At 45.4% G+C, this 20,975-nt stretch overlaps 1 protein-coding gene across 4 annotated transcripts in view; it reads right to left on the reverse strand.

The window, feature by feature from the left end:
- Positions 1-19,794, reverse strand: part of SFMBT1 (Scm like with four mbt domains 1) — a 142,049-nt gene extending 122,255 nt beyond the window's left edge. Inside the window, exon 1 of one of the 4 annotated variants that reach the window (XM_049861834.1) lies at positions 19,510-19,794. The gene's annotated coding sequence lies outside the window, so the exon portion shown is untranslated. Of the gene's footprint in view, positions 1-5,708; positions 12,743-18,842; positions 19,489-19,509 lie in introns of those variants that run through there. The other 3 variants (XM_049861833.1, XM_049861836.1, XM_049861835.1) reach the window with 3 other exon arrangements.
- Positions 19,795-20,975: the final 1,181 nt, after the last annotated feature.

Consider the following 20,975-nt stretch of genomic DNA (forward strand, 5'->3'; position numbering starts at 1 on the left):
ATTACTTCCATTTCTAAGAACAGAAAAAGGATTTGAATTTCATAAAAGTTAAGTTACGGTAGAAATCTAAAGTTTTTTAATGCAATCATTGGCATAGCTTTCTTTTTTGGGGGGGGGTGCGTGCAGGAGGTGGTTTCTTGGTCTATCATGACAGACCTCACTCACATCCAGGAAACTGACACCCAACCTGAGTCCCTGGGCCTATCGTAACTGAACCTAGGGAAGTGAGGGAAATGGCAGGGGGAACAAGGGTATTTAGTTATCTAATGCTGCTATAACAGAAATGCCACAAGTGGATTGCTATAACAAATTTATTCTCTTACAGTCTGGAGGCCAGAAGTCCAAATTCAGGGCGCCAGCTCCTGGAGAAGGCTTTCTCTCTCTGTTGGCTCTGGGAAAAGATCCTTGTCATCAATCTCCCCCTGGTCTAGGAGTTTCTCAGTGCCACGCTCCACTCCTAGCTCTTCTTGCTTGGTGTAATAAGGTCCCTCTCCTCTCTGTTGGATTCTCTCTTTTATATCTCACAAAAGATAGACTCAAGATACAACCTCATCCTATAGATCATATCCTGCCTCAGTAACATAAAAAAAAAACCATCACCATCAAGTCGATGTTGACTCATAGCGACCCTATAGGACAGAACAGAACTGCCCCATAGAGTTTCCAAGGAGCGCCTGGTGGATTCCAACTACCGACCTTTTGGTTAGCAGCCGTAGCGCTTATCCCCTACACCACCAGGGTTTCCAGTAACATAACTGCTTTTAATCCTGCCTCATTAACATCATAAAGGTTAGGATCTATAACACATAGGAAAATTACATCTGTGGTGCAATTACTACTTTTGTGTGTGGCCTTTTTAGCCATGAGCTTATAACTCCCACCCAGGTGATTGTGTGATAGGGTAATTGTGGCCTACCAAGGGAATTGGTCAGTTTTGTGTTAAAAGACAGCCAATTCCAGCACAGGGGAGAGGAGCTGACTACCAGGAAAGGAGAGACCCGGCAGCAGGAGATGGCACGGGGGGCTTCTTGGCCCACAGAGAGAGAAAGCTGAGTGCCTCTGGGGAGAGACCAGGGCCAGGGACAGACACGCCTGCAAGCACAGCTGGGGAGAGGCTATCCTGATGGAAGAACTATACCCTGAGTGTTCTTGAGCCTGAAGTGTACCTGTTACTTCCCTAATAAACCCCATAATTGTAAGTATGGTCTGTGAGTTCTGTGTGGCCACTGCAATGGATTATCTATCCCTGCAGAGAGCTGGTGTCAGAGAATAGAGATGGCGGAGACGGGAGGCTTGTCTGGGCTCCGCCTCATGGAAGTCAGCCTTGTGCTGTTATCTTGGTTCTCCTTCCCCCTTGTGGAGTTGGAAGAGGTCAGACGCTGCCTCCAAGCCTTTTTTACGTCAGATCACAAAACAGACGACAGCCACACAACACTGGGAATCATGGCCTAACTAAGTTGACACACATTTTGGGGGACACAGTTCAATTAGTAACAGGAACCTATGCCTATCATTTCCACTATTTTCCTCCTCTGCCTTGAGAGAACAAAAATATTACCATCTCTACTCAAAAAGAAGCTTAAATGTTCTGTGTACATTCTCAACAAAAATAAATTATAGAAAAAATAAGCTTATTAACGATAGATTCATATCATAAACCATGAAGAGCCTTGGACATGACTATAGCTAGCAATCTGCAAGTATATTTAGATTTTGTTGTCCTTGTTCAAAAGTGAGAGATGAAAGGGAGAAGAGAAGCAACAAAAGTCTGGGGGATGGGGGAGGGGAACTAGGGATGACTTGGGCTGCAAAGGAAGGAACATGTAATCAGGGTATCATAAGAACAAGCCTGTCACGTCTTAAGACCCTGTAAATGACAGTGGGCTCTGAGTAACCACTCCATAATTAGATCAGGAGAGGCCAACTATAATCCTTTAGGTGACAGATCTAATCTGGGACACAATTGGGCCTAAACACAGATTTACTGAACTCACGGAAATGGGCACTTAATCACACTGAGAGATCATGGCCACAGTGGAGATAGGTTTCCTGTCGTGTTCCATTTCTGGAGGCTGAGTTCAGTTTTGTGGTTCAACATATGGATATGACTAGGCTAAGTCAGGATTTAATTCTTAAATTTCTTCTGTTTCATTCATCATCTCAGATCTTACCCTGTGCTATTATTTGGTGTCATGGCCCAAGCTACTCAGTGTAATTTGCCCTACTTTTCTATGTTCATGTCCACACAGGAATAAATACCACCAGTGCTGGGTAGCACAAATGGTTAAGCGCTCAGCCACTAACCAAAAGGTTGGCAGTTTGAATCCACCCACAGCACCTCAGAAGAATGGCCTGGAGATCTAATTCTGTAAGGTCACAGCCATTGAAAACCCTACAGAGCACAGTTCTACTGTGATACACATGGGGTCACCCATGGCTTTGGTGCTGGATAGTATATACTGGTACTTAGCCCCACATTTGGAGCTCTGGTGGCGCAGTGGTTAAGAGCTCAGCTGCTAACCAAAAGGTCAGCAGTTCAAATACACCAGCTGCTCCTTGGAAACCCTATGGAGCAGTTCTACTCTGTCTTATAGGGTGTCTATGAGTCAGAACTGACTCAACGGCACCCAACAACAACAGCCCCACATTTACCCTTCAAGACTCTCCTGGGAATCACCAGGCCTAAAATATACATTTTCCAAAGTGCCTTGTCTGCTGCACCCCCATTAGGCTCTGGCAACAGCATTGGCAGGGGCATAGGTTCCTGCTTGGTGGCAGAGAACTCCAGCAGCATTAGCAGAAATGAGGATTTATGGGCTCTGGGCAACACCACCTTCCCCCATTTGCTCCTCTAGCCACTACTTTTGTAACCAATTCCCCTTTGATCAAAATACCTGGAGTGGTTTTCTGACTAGACGCTGATTGGTAAGACAGCCCACCAAATTCAGAATTTATATAATCCATGGGCCAGGACGGAGGGTTACGCTATGAAATATCCATTCATCCAACAGTAAACCAATTTTTATTGAGCACCTACTATAGGCCAGACCCTGTTCTAGGTGGTGGGGATATAGCAGTAAACAACACAGATACAAATTCCTGCCCTCCAGGAACTTACATTCCAGCGGAGAGAGAGAAATACATAAAATACATAATGTGTTGGACGATAAGTGCTAAGGAGAAAAAGAAAGAAAGCTGGGGCAGGGATATGAAATGACTAGGGGGTTAAAATTTTAGATTTTTAGGAAAAGACCCCAAGGAAGTGAGGGAGCTAGTCACACACACCTGCATACAAACACTACGGTGGAGTCGATTCCGACTCATGGCAACCCTCTAGGACAGAGTAGAGCTGCCACGTGGGGTTTCCAAGGCTGTAACCTTTACAGAGGCAGACTGCCGCATCTTTCACCCTTGGAGCGACTGGTGGGTCAAATCACCAACCTTTTGGTTAGCTGCCAAGGGTTTAACCACTGTACCACCAAGGCTCCTGTACACATGCACAGGAAGAGCTGGTCAGGCAGCAGGAACAGCATGTGAAAAGGCCCTAGGCAAGGGACCTCTCTGGCTCAGGAGAGAGCAGAAGTCGTCAGTAGCTGGAGCAGGCAAGGGGACAGAAGTCTGAGAAGCAGGGAGGCCAGGCCATGGGAGCCTTGTGGGCTACAGGAAAGGCTTTACCTTCAATGGCAGATTCTCAGCAAAGGAGTGACATCGTCTGATTTACCTGCTATAAGGATCCCTCTGTGTTAAGAGCAGACTGTAGTGAGAAAGGGCAGACGTGAAGGACCCTCTAAGAGGCTACCGCAACAATCCAAATGAGATTTAATGATAGGGTCAAAGTCTACCACCCATCTGTCAGTTTGTCATACAGTGGTGGCTTGCATGTTGCTGTGAGGCTGGAAGCTATGCCACTAGTATTTCAAATACCAGCAGGGTCACCCATGGTGGACAGGTTTCAGCAGAGCGTCCAGATTAAGAGAGACTAGGAAGAAGGACCTGGTAATCTACTTTGGAAAAAATTGGCCAGTGAAAACCAAATTCTCCAGGAGGACCAAGTGGTGGCAGTGAGGATGCTGAGCGGTCAAATTCTGAATATATTTTGAATTTGTATCTGAGCCTTAAAAAGTCAGGAGCTGGTCCCTCAATCTTTCTGGAATTCACATCAACAGAAATTTCTATGGGAATTCTACCAGATGAGAATATAATGGCTTTAGTCAAAGATAATTAAATAATTTAACATTCTGCAATAGTCAGTATAGAGAAAAAAAATGTGTAACACGCCGGAATTATAAAAATTAATGTTTTATAGAAATATCAAAAATATAGAAATATGGAAGTGTCTATAAAGTAAATCCCATTTTTATCCATCAAGTTAGAGATAAAGCTAGGAAAACTAGAGTAATGGAAACGGAACAACCAGAACAGAAATAATGAGAATGTTGTGAAGAATGTAACCAATGTCACTGAACAATTTATACAGAAATTGTTGAATGGGAACCTAAACTGCTGTGCAAACATTCACCAAAAACACAACTAAAAAAAATTTTTTTAATTAGAGCTAAAGTGTAACCTTATTAACTCAATTTCGTAAGAGGAGTAAAACATACAAAATGAAAATAAAGAGGAATAAAATATACCATATGTAAATTTTCTAGAGAGCAATGAGAAATTCTAGAACTAGAACGAATTTGGGAGCCCCACTCCCTTCATTTTCCCCTAATCTTTTCATTTTTGGAATAAAGTAACAAAGTCCCCAGATATAAATGAAGATTGGTGGTTCTTCAAGCATCAAAACATGGTTTAGAAACGTGATGAGAATATTTCTAAAATACGTTCTTACTTCACTATTTCTGGACTATATGAAAAAGAACACGGCATCAGGATTGGAGGAAGACTCATTAACAACCTGCGTTATGCAGACAGCACAACCTTGCTTGCTGAAAGCTAAGAGGACTTGAAGCACTTACCGATGAAGGTCAGAGACCACAGCCTTCAGTATGGATTGCACCTCAACATAAAGAAAACAAAAATCCTCACGACCAGACCAATGAGCAACATCCTGATAAACAGAGAAGACTGAAGTTGTCAAGGATTTTATTTTACTTGGATCCACAATCAACCACCATGGAAGCAGCAGTTAAAAAATCAAACAACATATTGCATTGGACAAATCTGCTGCAAAAGACCTCTTTAAAGTGTTGAAAAACAAAGGTGTCACTTTAAGGACTAAAGCATACCTGACTCAAGACATGGTGTTTTCAGTTGCCTCATATGCATGCGAAAGCTGGACAATGAGTATGGAAGACCGGAGAATTGATGCCTTTGAATTATTGCGTTGGCGAAGAATCCTTAATATACCATGGACTGCCAGAAGAACAAACAAGTCTGTCTTCTGAGAAGTACAGCCAGAGTGCTCCTTAGAAGCAAAGATGGCAAGACTTTGTCTCACATATTTTGGACATGTTATCAGGAGGGAACAGTCTCTGGAGAAAGATATCATTCTTGGCAAGGTAGAGGGTCAGCAAAAAAGCGGAAGACTCTCAACAAGATGGATTGACACACTGGCTGCAACAATGAGCTCAAACATAGCAACAACTATGAGGATGGCACAGAACCAGGCAGTGTTTCATTCTGCTGTACACTGGGTCACTATGAGTCAGAACTGACTCGACAGCACCTAACAACAAATAATTCAAACTTCCTAAACTCACCTCAGCCAAAAACCAGTTCAGTAAAAAGCTAGAGGATTTTTTCCCACCGCTTCATAATTTCCACAACTTCTCCATTTCCAGGCAGGATGGCAGGATCGGGGGATGTGGGTGGGAGGAGAGTTGGTAGAGAAAGCCTAAGGCTGTCCAACCCTCTCCCACTTCTGTAGACACCTCCTCCTAGAGTCAGAGACCCCAGGTCCTCATCCACATACAGCCATCAGGGCTCCCACCTCAGTGACAACAATGGTGGCGGGAAGTGGGGCCACTGGATTTGATGCCGAGGTTCACACACTTGCAGATAATAACAGGTTCTCATCAGGCACACCAGTGCAAAGGAAGTGGGGCTGCCCCACCCCACGCCCACACAGAGCCAGACAGCATATTGCCTCTTTGTCACTACTACCATAAAAAGTAAAGCCAATGGCTTCAGCAAATGCCCGCCAATTTGATTTTTATTAATGCAAATGTATTCGCAAGAGATCTAAAGATATGCAGTTTTCTTGGAAAAAGTGATGGTATAGGTTAATACGATAATGAAAGAAATTTTATCAACCTAAAATATTAATCAAAATAGATACCCCAAGCAGAAAAATTTGACAAATACTGACTTCTCATTTTAAGAAAAGCAAAAAACTGCACATTCAGAACTAAACTCTAACACTGTACAAAAATCTTCAAAATCAGAAAACAAACAGTATTTGCTTAGATCACTTACAAGTACAGGAAAGGTGGCTGAAAAGCGCTAGAGGTGGACATGGGGCAAATCAGAAAGGGCACTGTAGGTGACATCAAGTCTGAATTTTATTCTAATTGCTACGGAAAGCCACTGTGGGCTCTAAGCCTGGGAGTGACATGATCGATTCTGATTAAGCATAATCACTTCTTGTTTAGAACACCATACATTTTTGAGAAGAAACGGTATTATATATGGCGGTGCCGCAAAATTGCTGCTATGCCTTCATTTGGCTATCATTTATCCAGTGTCTACTCCAAGCCAGGTTGTGCACAAGGTACTGATGAGGAACAAAACAGGGTCTGTGACCTTGAGCTCACAGTCTGCTAGACATGAGAAACACTCAACAAATAATTACAACTGTTAATATTTGTAAGGGTGAAAAATGTAAAATGTTTTGAGTGCCCGGTGTCTAGGGCAAAGGGTGGGTGAGCTGGCCAGGGGAAACAAGGAAGGAAGACTTCACAGAAAACCTGAGTCTTTCAGGACAAGCAAGGATTGCCTTAGTGGGGTATTTCTACAAGTGCCACACCCAAACCACTGGTGGGATAAAAGACAACTTAGGTGCTCCCCAAAGTCTCTTCCTTCTAAAGTATTTATATAGGATCATTAACGTGGAATGGGGACAAAAAGAGTTAACATCTAGACCCTGTGAGTGCGACTTCACGGGTATTGCTTGTATCAAGGCTCTAAGGAGAACTCTGGTATTTTGGCTTTTGTGCAGCACCGCAAACATAGTAGCCTAAATGTCACTTCAACAAGTGGGTCTATCTGCTATTCAAGATGCGCATGTGCGTATGTGTGAGTGAGATAGAGTTACCCATTGTGAATTGCAGTTAAAACTTTTTTTTGCAGCCATTTTTATTTTCCCCTAAGTTTTACTGAAATTTTCAAACATATGGAGACTTTCTTCTTAGACTTTCTTCCACAATGAACACCCAAATACCCTCCACTTGCTGTTGTTGTTAGGTGCCACTGAGTCACTTGCGGCTCATAGCGACCCTATGCACAACAGAACGAGACACTGCCTGGTCCTGTGCCATCCTCACAATTGTTGCTATGCTCGTGCCCATTGTTGCAGCCTCATTGAGGGTGTTCCTCTTTTTCACTGACCCTCTACTTTACCAAGCATGATCCCCTTCTCCTGGGACTGTTCCCTCCTGATAACATGTCCAAAGTATGTGAGAAGTAGTGTCACCATCCTTGCTTCTAAGGGGCATTTTGGTTGTACTTCTTCCAAGACAGAGTGGTTCACTCTTTTGGCAGTCCCCAGTACATTCAATATTCTTGGCTGACACCACGAATTCAAAGGCGTCAATTCTTCTTTGGTCTTCCTTATTCATTGTCCAGCTTTCACATGCATATGAGGCGACTGAAAACACCATGGCTTGGGTCAGGCACACCTTAGTCTTCAAGGTGACATCTTTGCTCTTCAACACTTTGAAGAGGTCCTTTGCAGCAGATTTGTCCAATGCAATGAGTTTTCTGATTTCCTGACTGCTGCTTCCATGGGTGTTGATTGTGGATCCAAGTTAAATGAAATCTTTGACAACTCAGTCTTTTCTCTGTTCATCATGATGTTGCTCATTGGTCCAGTTGTGAGGATTTTTGTTTTTCTTTATGTTGAGGTGTAATCCACACTGAAGGCTGTGGTCTTTGATTATCAGTAAGTGCTTCAAGTCCTCTTCATTTTCAGCAAGTAAGGTTGTGTCATCTGCATAACACAGGTTGTTAATGAGTCTTCCTCCAATCTTCTTGAATTATTTGCTTAGCAAACAGATTGAATAAGTATGATTAAAAGACACAACCCTGATGCACACCCTTCCTGACTTTAACCCACACAGGATCCCCTTGTTCTGTTCGAACAACTGCCTCTTGATCTACATATAGGTTCCTCATAAGCACAATGAAGTGTTCTGGAATTCCCATTCTTTACAACGTTATCCATAACTTGTTATGATCCACACGGTTGAATGTCTTTGCGTAGTCAATAAAACACAGATAAACATCTTTCTGGTATCCTCTGCTTTCAGCCAGGATCTATCTGACATCAGCAATGATATCCCTGGTTGCATGTCCTCTTTTAAATTGGCTTGAATTTCTGGCAGTTCCCCACTGATATCCTGCTGCAGCCACTTTTGAATGATCTTCAGCAAAATTTTGCTTGCACGTGATATTAATGATATTGTTCAATAATTTCCAAATTTGGTTGGACCACCTTTCTTGGAAATAGGCATAAATATAGATCTCTTCCAGTCGGCTGTCCAGGTAACTGTCCTCCAAATTTCTTGGCATAGCCAAGTGAGCACTTCCAGCGCTGCATCCAATTGTTGAAACATCTCAATTGGTATTCCGTCAATTTCAGGGGCTTTGTTTTTCACCAATGCCTTCAGTGCAGTTTAGATTATTCCAGCTTAGATTTAATCCACTTAGATTCAAAAATTGCTAAAATTTTCCCACTTTGCTTTATCTCTATGCATATGCACACATATATGTATATTTTAAGAACCGTTTGAGAGTGTTGATGATGTCACAATACCTCATCCCTAAACTCTCCAGTTTGCATCTCCCAAAAATAAGGGCACTCTCCTGTGCTACCAGGATGCCAAAAAATGCTAAAAATCAAGAACTCCTTAACATCACCTAGTATCAGGTATAGTTTTTTTAAGAATTTAAGTGCAAAGAGTTTTGTCAAGAGCCTTATTGAAGGAACGTGTTTTCATAAACTGATTAGGCTTATCAGCTGTATTTCATTTTTAATGTAATAACAGTTTATAAAATTTAAGTTAAAAAGTTTTAAAAAGTCAATTTTTTAAAGATTAAGAGAATAATTGTGGTCATCAAATATGGCAAAAACTGTGAAAATGGTATGTGAATGATTGACATTCTGGGAGCACTGCCTTACTGAAAAGAGCTCGGCTGCTAACCAAGAGATTGGCTGTGAAAATCCACCAGCTGCTCCTTGGAAACCCTTCGGGGCAGTTCTACTCTATCCTATTGGGTCGCTGTGAGTCGAAGGGACTCGATGACATCAGGTTTGGTTTTGGGTTTACCTTACTGAAAGGACACTCTAGGTAGAGAGAGCATCCTATATGAAAGAGTTTGCCAAAGAGTGAGGGTTTCAGCATGCCTGGAGTGGAAGGCCATGTGTAAAAGGGAGATGGGCTGGCCAGGTGGAGTGAGAATGAGCTCTTCAAGGATTCCGTGTGCCTAACACCCGGTTGGTAGTAGAATTTTTACTTGCTAAAATCAAGTTTGTTTAGAAAGATCTATTTGGCTACAGTGTGCAGAATGGACTGGAGAAAGGAGGAGATGGGGATCGTTTGCAAGCAACAGAACCAGGTTTATATTTTTCACTGCAAATATATTTTAGTTATATTATGGGTTGAAAACACCTGCTATACTGGTAAATGAACACAACAAATACAGTAAGACTGGACAAAGCGTATCTTGGATGTACATACTGTAGAAAGGCAACTTAAGAAGAGGAAGATACATACAGTCAATATCTTAAAGAAATTCTGAGAGGAGCCCTTAGGTGCTTTTGAAGGTTTCAGCATTTGATGGAACAGCCTCTTTTTAATACCTAGTTTCACTTTCCAAAAATGGTTTTCCTTTTCCTTGGCAAAGGAACTAATTTTATGGTTATCAGTCACAGTTAGTCACAAAAGATAAAAAGCTCCAGAGGCAAATCGATGGGAAAGCAGTGGGATGCAAACAGATAAGGTGGTTTTCAAAGACTGCAGAGTACCCTCAAGGCAGCACCGCAGGCAGCTCTGGGGAGCCCCACTTGCACAGAACCCAGGAATCCACCAGGAAGGCTATCCCAAGAGCCAGTTGCCCACCTGGCCTCGGAGGAGGAACCGGGCAAGGCTGGCAGGCCCGGCCAGCAGTACAAGATGCTGAGCCTTCACCCCTTCCACCAGAAGAACTCTGGTTTTATTTGTTTTACATATTGGGCTTCCTAGAAAGATTGCATTTGAACGAAGGGCTCCGCAGCTTTAAAAAGGTTCGAAAACCAAGGAGTCAGAACTGCACATTCTCAAGTTAGAGGCTGGTTATTCAAGAATAAGACCCTCAGTTCCACAGGAAGGCTGCTGGAAGACAAAGCAAATATCAGCCCTGAGGAGAAATGTTAAAAAAAAAAAAAAAAGAAACCGAAGCAGACAGGCTTCTAGAGGTCAGCAGCTTACAGTAAAATGAGGGGTTCTGTTTTGACCTGTGGATGCTGAGGTGCCAGTGGGGCAAGCAAACTGGAAAGGCTAAACAGGCAGAGGACAGGCAGATGCGGAGCTCAGCAGAAAGGTCTGGGAGCACAGAGGGGCAAGTGAAGCCCAAATGTGGATGAAGCCACTAAGAGAGACGCAAAAGAGAAACAAGGGCAGGTCTGAAAAGGTCAAAGAGGACAAGGAGACAGCGGCTGCCTCAAGCAGACCCGTCTGGGGCTACCAAAGGCCACTTCAGGAGGAGACCCTGAATTCAGAGTAGCCAGGACAGAGAGGCACAGGCGAGACTGGTTGGGGGTGGTGTTTTACAGAGCAAAATCCACACAAGGGCAAGGGGCAAGAATAAAGGGTATTGGCTAGGGAGCAAGTGAAGGATTAGACAACGGGTCTAGGCCTCAAGAGATTCGGGCTCTGGGAGAAAAACGTCACAGTGAGGTCAAAGATGAAGCGCAGAAAGAGGACGAAAGCCTCTGGAGGAGGCTGTGGAAAAAGAATACCACATCAGAACCTAAGATTTCACCAGTGAAGCTGTTCTGGAAAAAGCTCCTTTCAGACAAAGTTAATAGGAAACCAAACTCAGGGCAAAGGTCAATGGTAACAAGCAGAAGAGGGGGGCAGTGTCTTCAGAGCCCTGTTCTGCCTACCAAATCCCCGGATCTGCCTATAGGAGTCACAGAGCCCTCCTGAAGCACTCGCTGCAGAGAAGGGAGACCCTCCCTATAAGGGGAGGACAGAAGAGCCCACCCTAGCCCCTCACCTTCCTTGTCACAGCCACTGCTGGTGGACAAGTGTCTCTCAGTTCCTGGTGTGGTAAAGCTTCTCTCAGTTCACCAGGGGCCCTATGTGTACTTATAGGAAAAACCAGGCATACATGATATCGAGGAGTAGGTCTACGCTTGATTCCCAATTCGTGTACAGTGTTACTTGTATTGATAATAACTGTATTTTGGAGCCCGGGTGGTGCAGTGGGTAAGTGTTTGGCTGCTAACCAAAAGGTGGGTAGTTCGAACCCACCAGCTGCTCCTTGGAAACCCTATGGGGCAGTTCTACACTGCCATGTAGGATCACTATGAGTTGGAATCGACTCGACAGCCAACAGGTTTGGCTTCAGTATGTATATTTTAAGTGCAAATACATGGTTGAAAACTGAAATACCAACTTTAAAAGGTAAGGTAAAAATAACAACAACAACAACAAAACCATTCCTGTCGAGTCGATTCCGATCCATAGCAACCCGATATGACAGAGTAGGACCGCTCCATGGGGTTTCAAAGGCTGTAAAACTTTATAGAAACAGACTGCCACAACTTTCTCCTGGTGAGTTTGAACCACCAACCTTCAGGCTAGCAGCTGAATGTTTAACCACTGCGCCACCAGGGCTCCTAAACAAAATAAAAATAATAAACATTTATTACATTAGGAGTCAAGGGGTTCCGAAGTTTTAACATATCGAAAACAACCATACCAGAAGGAAGGAAAAAAAAGTTCCTCAAGCTTCTAGCTTTAGCTAGACCACCTATACCTCCCCGTTTTGCTCAAAAATAAAAAACAAAAGCCAATCAAAAGGACACTATATTCCTAGAAAGAACACCTACCTGTTAATTAAAAAAAAAAAAAAGATGTCTCTTGTAACAATTACCTTAGAAACTCCCAATTAGTATTTTAAAAAATTAACAACCTGACCCTTGTATATAAACTGGACTTTTCAAAATATCTAACCGACAACTCAGGAGACTCCTTGATAGACAATGGGGTAAGAGCGTGCTAACTACTACAACAGTATCTTGCCAAATAAAGAGATACTTTCAGAAAAGCCTTACTAATTCTAGGAAACAATTAACCAGTCTCATTTCTTAGGAACCGATCAAGAACTTTAGGCGCAATGAAAATCAGGCTTCATGACATTCGTTGTCAACTCTGTAAGGGTTTCAATGAAGATAACAGCCAAAAACACCGTTGTCGACGAGGGGGGTGGTGGTGAGCAAGGGGATGCCACCCCGCTCTGGTAACAGTGTTAAAGAAAGTCACCCCATGTTGACTACACTAACACAGGCATTAAAAATAACAACAGAAAAAAACACATACCTCTTAAGCCACTCTGAGAGTACATACCTGCTCAACTCTTACAATCCTTAATTCTGTCAAACCTACTTTCTCCTCATCTATGGCTGGACATCTGTATTTCACAAATACGAAGTTAAATATAATAAACCAAAAACATCTAGCATCATGTGGTACCTTATGTGAGCTACTGAGCCTCTTTAAAATACTCACTAGTTTTCCATTAATGCAGAAGTGAGAGCGAAATGTGGCAAAACTTCAACTAACTGGTGCAGCTGGGAAATGAGTCACTGAATAACCATGCTTTTCAGAAAACTGAAGGGTCATTTACAGCTTTGAGCGGGCAAACTTTTTAAGTCAGCCATTCCTTGGAATGCTTTATAAAACATACCTTCACATTCCTAACCCATAGTATGTGGTCCTTTCCTGATAACTAGGGCCCCAGGCTGAACAGCAGTGATTACACAAGAAGATGGTATCCTAAGACTCACAAGGCTCACTGTCCCTACCTAATCAAACCCCAGACTGTATGGACCTTTGTTTTGATACTTTTCCTGTCTTCCGCCCTGTTGTCACTTTCTGCTTCCATCTCTCTTCAGTTTCAATAACCAAGTGCGTCAGAACTGTATCTAAGGAAAAGGTTCCTGGCTCTCACAGCTCTGCGGGGCACCCAGAGAGCTCTTCCGTGGAGGTAAAGGAATACTAGCCCACAGGATGCTAATGTCACTATTTTACCTGCTGTAAGTCTTTTTAAATTTTTACTTCCTCATTGTTTACTATGTTCTGAAAAAAGCTATGTTCTAGACAGGTGATATGTTAAGTGGATCCGCGTTCTCATCATCTAATCATTCCAAGAAGGAGCCCTGGTGGTATAACGGTTAAGCACTTGGGTGCTAATTCAAAGACTTGAGTGGTTCAAACCCACCAGCAGCTCCACAGGAGAAAAGACCTGGCGATTCGCTCCCATAAAGATCACGGCCTAGCAAGCCCTATAGGGCAGTTCTACGCTGTCCTACAGGGTCAGTCACTATGAGTTGGAATCGACTCGACGGCACCTAACAACAACAGTCATTCCAAGGAGGTTATTTTATAATGACACATGTAAAAAATGAGCCACAATGATATCTTAAAATTATTATTCCAAGTTACCATATGTTATTTTTTAAAGGGAAAAAGTATGATTTATAGACGCTATCCATATGAACATTAGTAAAAATTCAAAGACAGGAGAGTACCCTAGACTGGTTGCCAATTACTGTGAAAAGAAAAACCAGTGGCAATTCACGGGCCTCCTTACCACTGAGCAAATGCTTCACAGTAGCCACCTCAAATAATTTTTAATAACTCTTCAGGGTATAAAAAACAATAACTTGAAGTTCAAAACACAATACTTTTAGTTAACACTTTTAAATTGAATTTCGGCAGGAAAAATTCTTGAAGCATTTTAATAACTACTGAATTTCTCATCCCATCTCATGTTGTCATTCAGAATGTGTGGCTGTCTTGCACTTGCCAACTGTCAACAAAGCACCTTCTCCCTCTCATTCATCTAAGACCCTCCGCAAATGCCATCTCAGGCCAGAACCCAATCTTCCCAGGCCAAGCAGGTACTCCCACTGCCCTGTCCGCCCCAAACCAGTCTAGTAATTAACCTTTCTCTAGACTAAGCAAAAAACATCAGAAAGGAACCCTGTGGACAGCACCTGGACGTCTGTCAGGAACATCACCTTACGGCTTTCCCTGCATGGTGAAGTGCTTGGCCCATGGACATTACTCAGCTACCAGACCACAAAGTTCAGCAGAGACTTAAAATGAGTCTCCATCCTAACACAAAGGAGCCCTGGTGGCACAATGGTTAAGCGCTCAGCTGCTAACCAAAAGGGTCAGCAGTTCAAACCCACCAGTCACTCCAGCGGAGAAGAGACTTGGCAATCTGCTCCTGTAAAGATCACAGCCCCTAATAGGAAACCTTATGAGTCAGTTCTACTCTGTTCTACAGGGTCATGATGAGTCATAATTGACTCGACAGCACACAACAACAACACTCTAACACAATATAGAGACTATGCTTTTGTTTTTAAATAACGTCCTTGAGTAATCATTTAAAGACAAATAAAGCTGAATAAGATAATAAACATTCTCTTGAAGAAAAGAGAAAAGAAAAAATAATTATAGAAATCTTCAGGTGTCTCTGAGTAATAGAAAAAGGTTTATGATCAATTTTTTTATAACTTCTTTAATGAAATCATATATTTTTTCTATTAATAACGTGTCTTTGTTCTTATCCTCCCTCTGATTTCTGTAAAAATTAAACACGAATTTGCCACAACCTGAACCATGTCTTCCTATTTTACACCGTTCTCCAACGGGGCTAGTACCACCTGAAGAATGGTAAAGTCACATCAAAACCCCATTCCCCGAAGTCTAATGGCTCAAAATCTCCCAGGTAACCAAACTCTCTGGTGGTTTTCATCCAATGTAACAACTATGTATACAGAGAAATATGTTTTTCCAACTGCAAAGTGGATAACAAATGCTATTTACTGAAAGAAAAATACCCTGCCATAACCAAGCTGTACCATTTACCGATTACAAGTTCTTTTATTCTTACTCAAATTATTCTGAAATATTAGTTATCAGGCAAATAATTCCAGAAAGTCAAGTTTCAGGAAAATATAATAAGATAGAATTTTAATATTAAAAAATAGCATTCAAAATGCTTGTCTGCTTAATGGACTGCATCCATTCACTTAGCGTGAACACAACATGAAGTTATGGGAAAAAAAAGTCTGGACAATTCACATTATCTACAGACTTCAGAGTAAAATGGGACCTGCTTCCGTACCATCATTCTGTACCTAAGCCCAGTCTAGTTCACTGTGAAATCAAAAATACCCTACAGAAGCAACAAGGTTATGGAGAGCAAAACATTTTTCAAGAAAAAAATAACATTTCACAGAAGAAGAAAATATCAAAAGAGCAAATTCCTTTTAATGTGTATTCTCTGTTTCTCATTTTGCATCCCTTTAAGTTGCATCTCTTAAAAATCTGAAAGCCAAAAATCTTACAAGAAGCCACATACAAAAAAAAAAAAAGATAAATCAGTAATAACTAAATCATCAATTAGTCTCTTGGCTAACGAGGCACTGTTGGGTTTAGCTGTTGACCAGTCAGTTGGCTGAGTCACAGATAACCAGAACCATGTCACGAAAGAAAAATCTAACACATCGTCAACTATTTCTCATATATCCCTACCACAGGCCTTAGATGCTTCCCAACTTCCTATCACAAACATGTCCGTGAAATAAAAAAGACAGGCCTTTGTGAGGAACTAACAAAATACGAATTTACTTAGAACAAATAACTCCTCTCCTTTAGCAACAGAACCGAGAGTATAAGAATATATTAAAAGGCCCTTGGGAAGGATAAGCAAATTGTTGCAGTATTGCTTCAGTAGAGAACATTTTAAAAAATCCACCTTTCTAGAGGTCTAATATAAAAAAGGATCCAATGTTGAGATTTAAGAAAAAACCACACCTGACATAATTTTTAGTTACCTTCTGTTTTTGCTTCCACTGTTCCAGTTTTGATGGCTGGATAAAGCAGGAGACTATCTTGCATATATAAATCAAGTTCATTGGTGTCATTGAAAAGGTTTTTAATGCTTTATATCCATATTCTTCCATTCAATGAACTTTAAAAGATCGATTTTTACATGTTCCTCCTCGGGAGATTCTAAGTTTCAAGAAACTGGTTCATCTACTGACACCTTAAATTCTCACTTCGGAAAATTCATGATTCATCTTTCAAACCTAATGTTTGCAAATATATCTGTATTCTAAAAACGGGGGAGTAGTAGATTCAAACCGTGCCTGTGAACCAAGGATTTCCTAGAACCACAGATCTAAACTCTCAGTTCTCAGGTCAGAATTTTAAGCTATTGTGGACAATGAAAACCCTAAGAATCAGTATAAAAGCATAGGGTTGTGACTAGGATGACTACATCTCCTGGTTTATACCTGCTGTTCTTGGGTTTAATCCACCCTCAAAAGGGTTCTGGTCTGAGGCTCAAGTCACAACAGTGGTCGCCTTGGGGAGTAGGGAGGTGTTTACTGAAGGGGAGGAGATACAAAGGGAGCCCTTTGGAGAGCTGAAAATGCTCTGTATCTTGATTGGATTGTGGTTATCAGAGCGTATATACGTAAGAAGTCACTGAGTGTGCTCTCAAGCTCTTACTGTAAGTTATACTCAATAAAAGAGTAAATATAATTTTTAAAACACATTCAAATACATTTTTCAGTCTTTGTTCAGATAATATAGCTGACCAAGATGTTTTCCCAAATGTATTTTAATAAAAATTCATATTGTGAGCACTTTTATGTAGAACTTTTCAAAAATTAGACTGTGATTTTTCTAGATCTTTTTTTAAAAAAAAAAGAAAGTCAAATTTTAGAACTTAAAGCACACTGAAAAATGAACTATCCATCCCCTAATTCTGCACGCGGAAAATCAGTTCTATAAAGGCTGAGTAAGGAAGGCACCCAGGGTAAGATACCCAGAAGACAAGGGCAGTAACAGAGCTGTTTCCTGATCTTGGGCCACTCCCTTCCCACGAGGCCGTTATTTTCTGACATTGTAAACAAATCAGAACTTTGAATCTATCTGTGGCCTAGAAACATGCAACCCCTTCTTTAAAATACGAGGTCAACAGGCCCCAAAGTGTCCTCACAGAGACATACGTCTCCCTTCATCCTCTCAAGACAGTTGCTCAATTAACAATTACATTTTCAGACATTTTACTTCAGATACAAAAAAAAAAAAAAATAAGTCTAACATCTTCTAAATGTGGTTCAAGAGGAAAAGGCACGCGGGGTGGGGGGGCGCTGCTAAAACCCATCTAAGCTCCCTTCAAATCTCTTTGACGGTGCCTTGGTTCTCAAAAACATATCGCTGCTGAACAGGACTCACAAAACATCACTTGGGGCCATTAACCAGGATTGCTTTGAGCGACCCGCTGGGAACAACCCCCACTTAGGTCAACTCTGCCTGAGTTTTGATGGGAGTGTCTTCCTCCCCCCTTCCCGATTATTTAACGCCAGAACCCCACTCCTTGAGCACAACAACACCTGTGTGTGACCTAGGCATTACACTTTAGATTTAGACTCCGCCTGAAAAGCTGACATTTTGTGAAAAACTTAACATACATCCTTCCCGCGGGAATTTATTTCTGTTCTCACAAGGCGTTTGTGCTCCCCACAAAGCAGGCCTTGCTTTTCAGGACACTGCCTGCCTCTCCACAGCCTCCTTCCCAGTGCCCAGCACAAGGCTTTAACAACAGGAATGGAAACGGTCACGGATCTCCAGGGTGGCACGGCGGGTCGGGACGCTGAACAGGTCCGCTCGGGGTCAGGCGGCGAACCCGGCGAGCCCACTGCCCGCTCGCGCGCGGCGCCGGGAGGCCCCGCGGACTGCACAACGCCCGAAGCAACCGGTTGCGGTGGCCGCTAGGCGCTTCGCAGTCGCGCAGCGGTCACCTCGGCACAGCGAAGTTCGGCCCGGCCGCGCGGGCGGCGCGCCCCCGGCTCCCGCTGCGAGTTCGCGCCTCGGCCCCGGAGCGAGCCCGGGGGGCGGGTCCGCAGGGGCTCGGCGGGCGGGAGCGCGGGGCGGGGCGCGCGGCGCAGGGAGGGGCGCGCGGCGGGCCCAGCGTGCCGGGAACTTGGGCGCCCGCCCGTGCCTTGGCCCGGACACTTTCCTTTCACGCCTCCCGCGGGCTGACGCGCGCCGCCGAGCCGGCACTGACGGCCGCCGCCGCCGCTCTCCGCCGCGGCGAGGCGCCCAGGCGCGCTCCTGCAGCCGGGGCGGCCGGCGCGCGGGGACGAGCGGGGACGCGGGCGCGCGCAGACGCCGCGCTCCCCCCGCTCCGCCCCCGCCCCCAACGTGCCGCCGCCGCCCGTTGGCGCCTCAGCCTGCGCGCCTGCCGGCGCCCGGCGATTTTCCGTTGGCAAAGTTGCGCGGCCGCCTCGAGGGGGGCGCCGCGGGTTCCCCACCCCGGCGCCGCCGCCGCCCCTTCAGGCCGCCGCGCGGGAAGGCCCAGCTGGCGGCCCGCTTTTTTACCTGCCGGGAGTTTTCGCGCGCGCGCTGGCTCAATCGCTCGCTTTTTTTCCTCTCGCGCTCGTTCTCTTTCTTTCTTTCCTTCTTTTTGCTTCCCCGAGCGGGCGCTTTTTCCGCTTGCGCCGCCTGCGCTCGCCCGCTCGCGCCCTCCTTCCTGCTGGGCTCGGCGGAGCGGGCGGCCGGCAGCTCTCCCCGCCCCCCTCCACCCGCGCTCCGGCGGAGGCGGCGGCGGCGCTCCGCGCTCCGACTCATTCCAATATGGCACAGGCGCAGGGCGCATGCGCCCGCGCCCCCCCACCCCCTCACCTCCGCGGTCCTCCCGGCAGCCCGCGCCCCTCGCGTCGCGCGCGTGGCGCCCCCAGCTTGGCCTCCCCGCGCTCGCCCGCGCGTCTTCCCGCTGGGCCAGCCGGGGACGCGGGAGGAGGCGAGGGTCGAGTGCTGCCAGCGGTCCGCAGCTCTGCCAGCCGCCCGCGCCCTCGGCCCCTCGCGCCTCCAGCCCGCAACTCGCCGCGGATGCCCGGGAGGCCGTGGCGCCGGGACGCGGCGTCTCCTCGGGTCCCCGACGGCGCGGTGGCCTTGCGCAGACGGGCCCCGACGGGGGGACACGTCCACGGGGACCAGCGCCCGCCCTGGCCCTGTTCGGATCCGGAGGGACGGGCCCGCGCCTCACCCCAGGCTGTGGACGGATCCGCTGGCGTCCCCGGGTCGGTTTTGGCGTCCGGGCCCAGGCGAAGCGCGCCGCTGTCGCCCGCACGTCACCGCCGCGGGCACGATGGCATTAGCGGAGGAGAGAACGGAGCGCCGCCCGGCCCCAGATGGGCGCGCGTGGTGGCCGGGGGAGCTGCGCCCGCCCGCCTGACCCACGTCGGGGACGGGCGCGTTCTTTTCGACCTGGAATGGCCCCCAAGTGGCCCCTGTGTGCGAAGTGCAACCCAGGTTCCCGGCGCACCCGGTTTCCCTAGGCTTCCGCAGGAGGCTCCCTGTAAATCCGAGTTCTCCTTGCCGCTCAGGACACCGGCGAGGGCACTGGACCGCTGCGGAATCTTGGCTGGAGAGCTGGGGCCTCGGATGGAATAGAACCTCGAGGGTGGCTGCAAGCCAGCCCTGCAGCCCGAGGTGGCTACGGGTGGTCGCAGTCCCCGAGAGCGAAACTTCCCTAGCGAGCACAGGTGCCCGTGGGGCACACCCCCACACACCTGCTCCAGAAAATTCCCTCCTAAGGGAGGTTTCCTTCGCCGCCCACCCCCCACCTCTCAGACTCCCTGGCCCGGGGAAGGTCTCGGACTGGGCGGGGAGGGTTCCTGCTGTTCAGGAAGGAGGAGGCGACCTCGACTCTAGGGAGAGGTCTGGGATACCCACAGTGTGCCAAACACCCGCTCAGGCCACCTCCTACTGCCCTCACCACCGCGCTGGGAATGTTACCTCATTTTACAGACAAACTTGCTCAAAGTTACACTGCTGGCTGGATTTGAATCCACGTTTTTGTTTTGTTTTTTTTTTTTTTATCTAGTGAAAAGAGAATACAACAAGCAGAGAGAAAGAAAAATGTAAAAAGAATAAAGTATCCATAATGCTACTACAGAACGCAACTTTTCAAGCAGAAAATCTTCCGTAAATATGTTTTTGCATAGTTGCATACTTTTGTGTTTTGCTGCTTTCACTAACATTTTTCTTTTCTCCGCCTGATTCTTTTTTTTTAATTTTTATTGTGCTTTAAGTGAAAATTTACAAATGAAGTCAGTCTCTCACACAAAAACTTATGTACACCTTGCTACATACTCCCAATTGCTCTTCCCCTAATGAGACAATCTGCTCCCTCCTTCCAGTCTCTCTTTTCGTGTCCATTTCACCAGCTTCTAACCCCCTTTACCCTCTCATCTCCCCTCCGGAGAGGAGATGCCAACATAGTCTCAAGTGTGCACCTGATCCAAGAAGCTCACTCCTCTCCAACCCATTGTCCAGTCCAGTCCCTGCCTGAAGAGTTGGCTTTGGGAGTGGTTCCTGTCCTGGGCCAACAGAAGGTCTGGGGGCCATGACCACTGGGGTCCTTACAGTCTCAATCAGACCATTAAGTCTGGTCTTCTTAGGAGAATTTGGGGTCTGCATCCCACTGCTCTCCTGCCCCCTCAGGGTTTC

Source organism: Elephas maximus, chromosome 20 (assembly GCF_024166365.1).
Source record: "Elephas maximus indicus isolate mEleMax1 chromosome 20, mEleMax1 primary haplotype, whole genome shotgun sequence".
Taxonomy (NCBI): Eukaryota; Metazoa; Chordata; class Mammalia; order Proboscidea; family Elephantidae; genus Elephas; species Elephas maximus.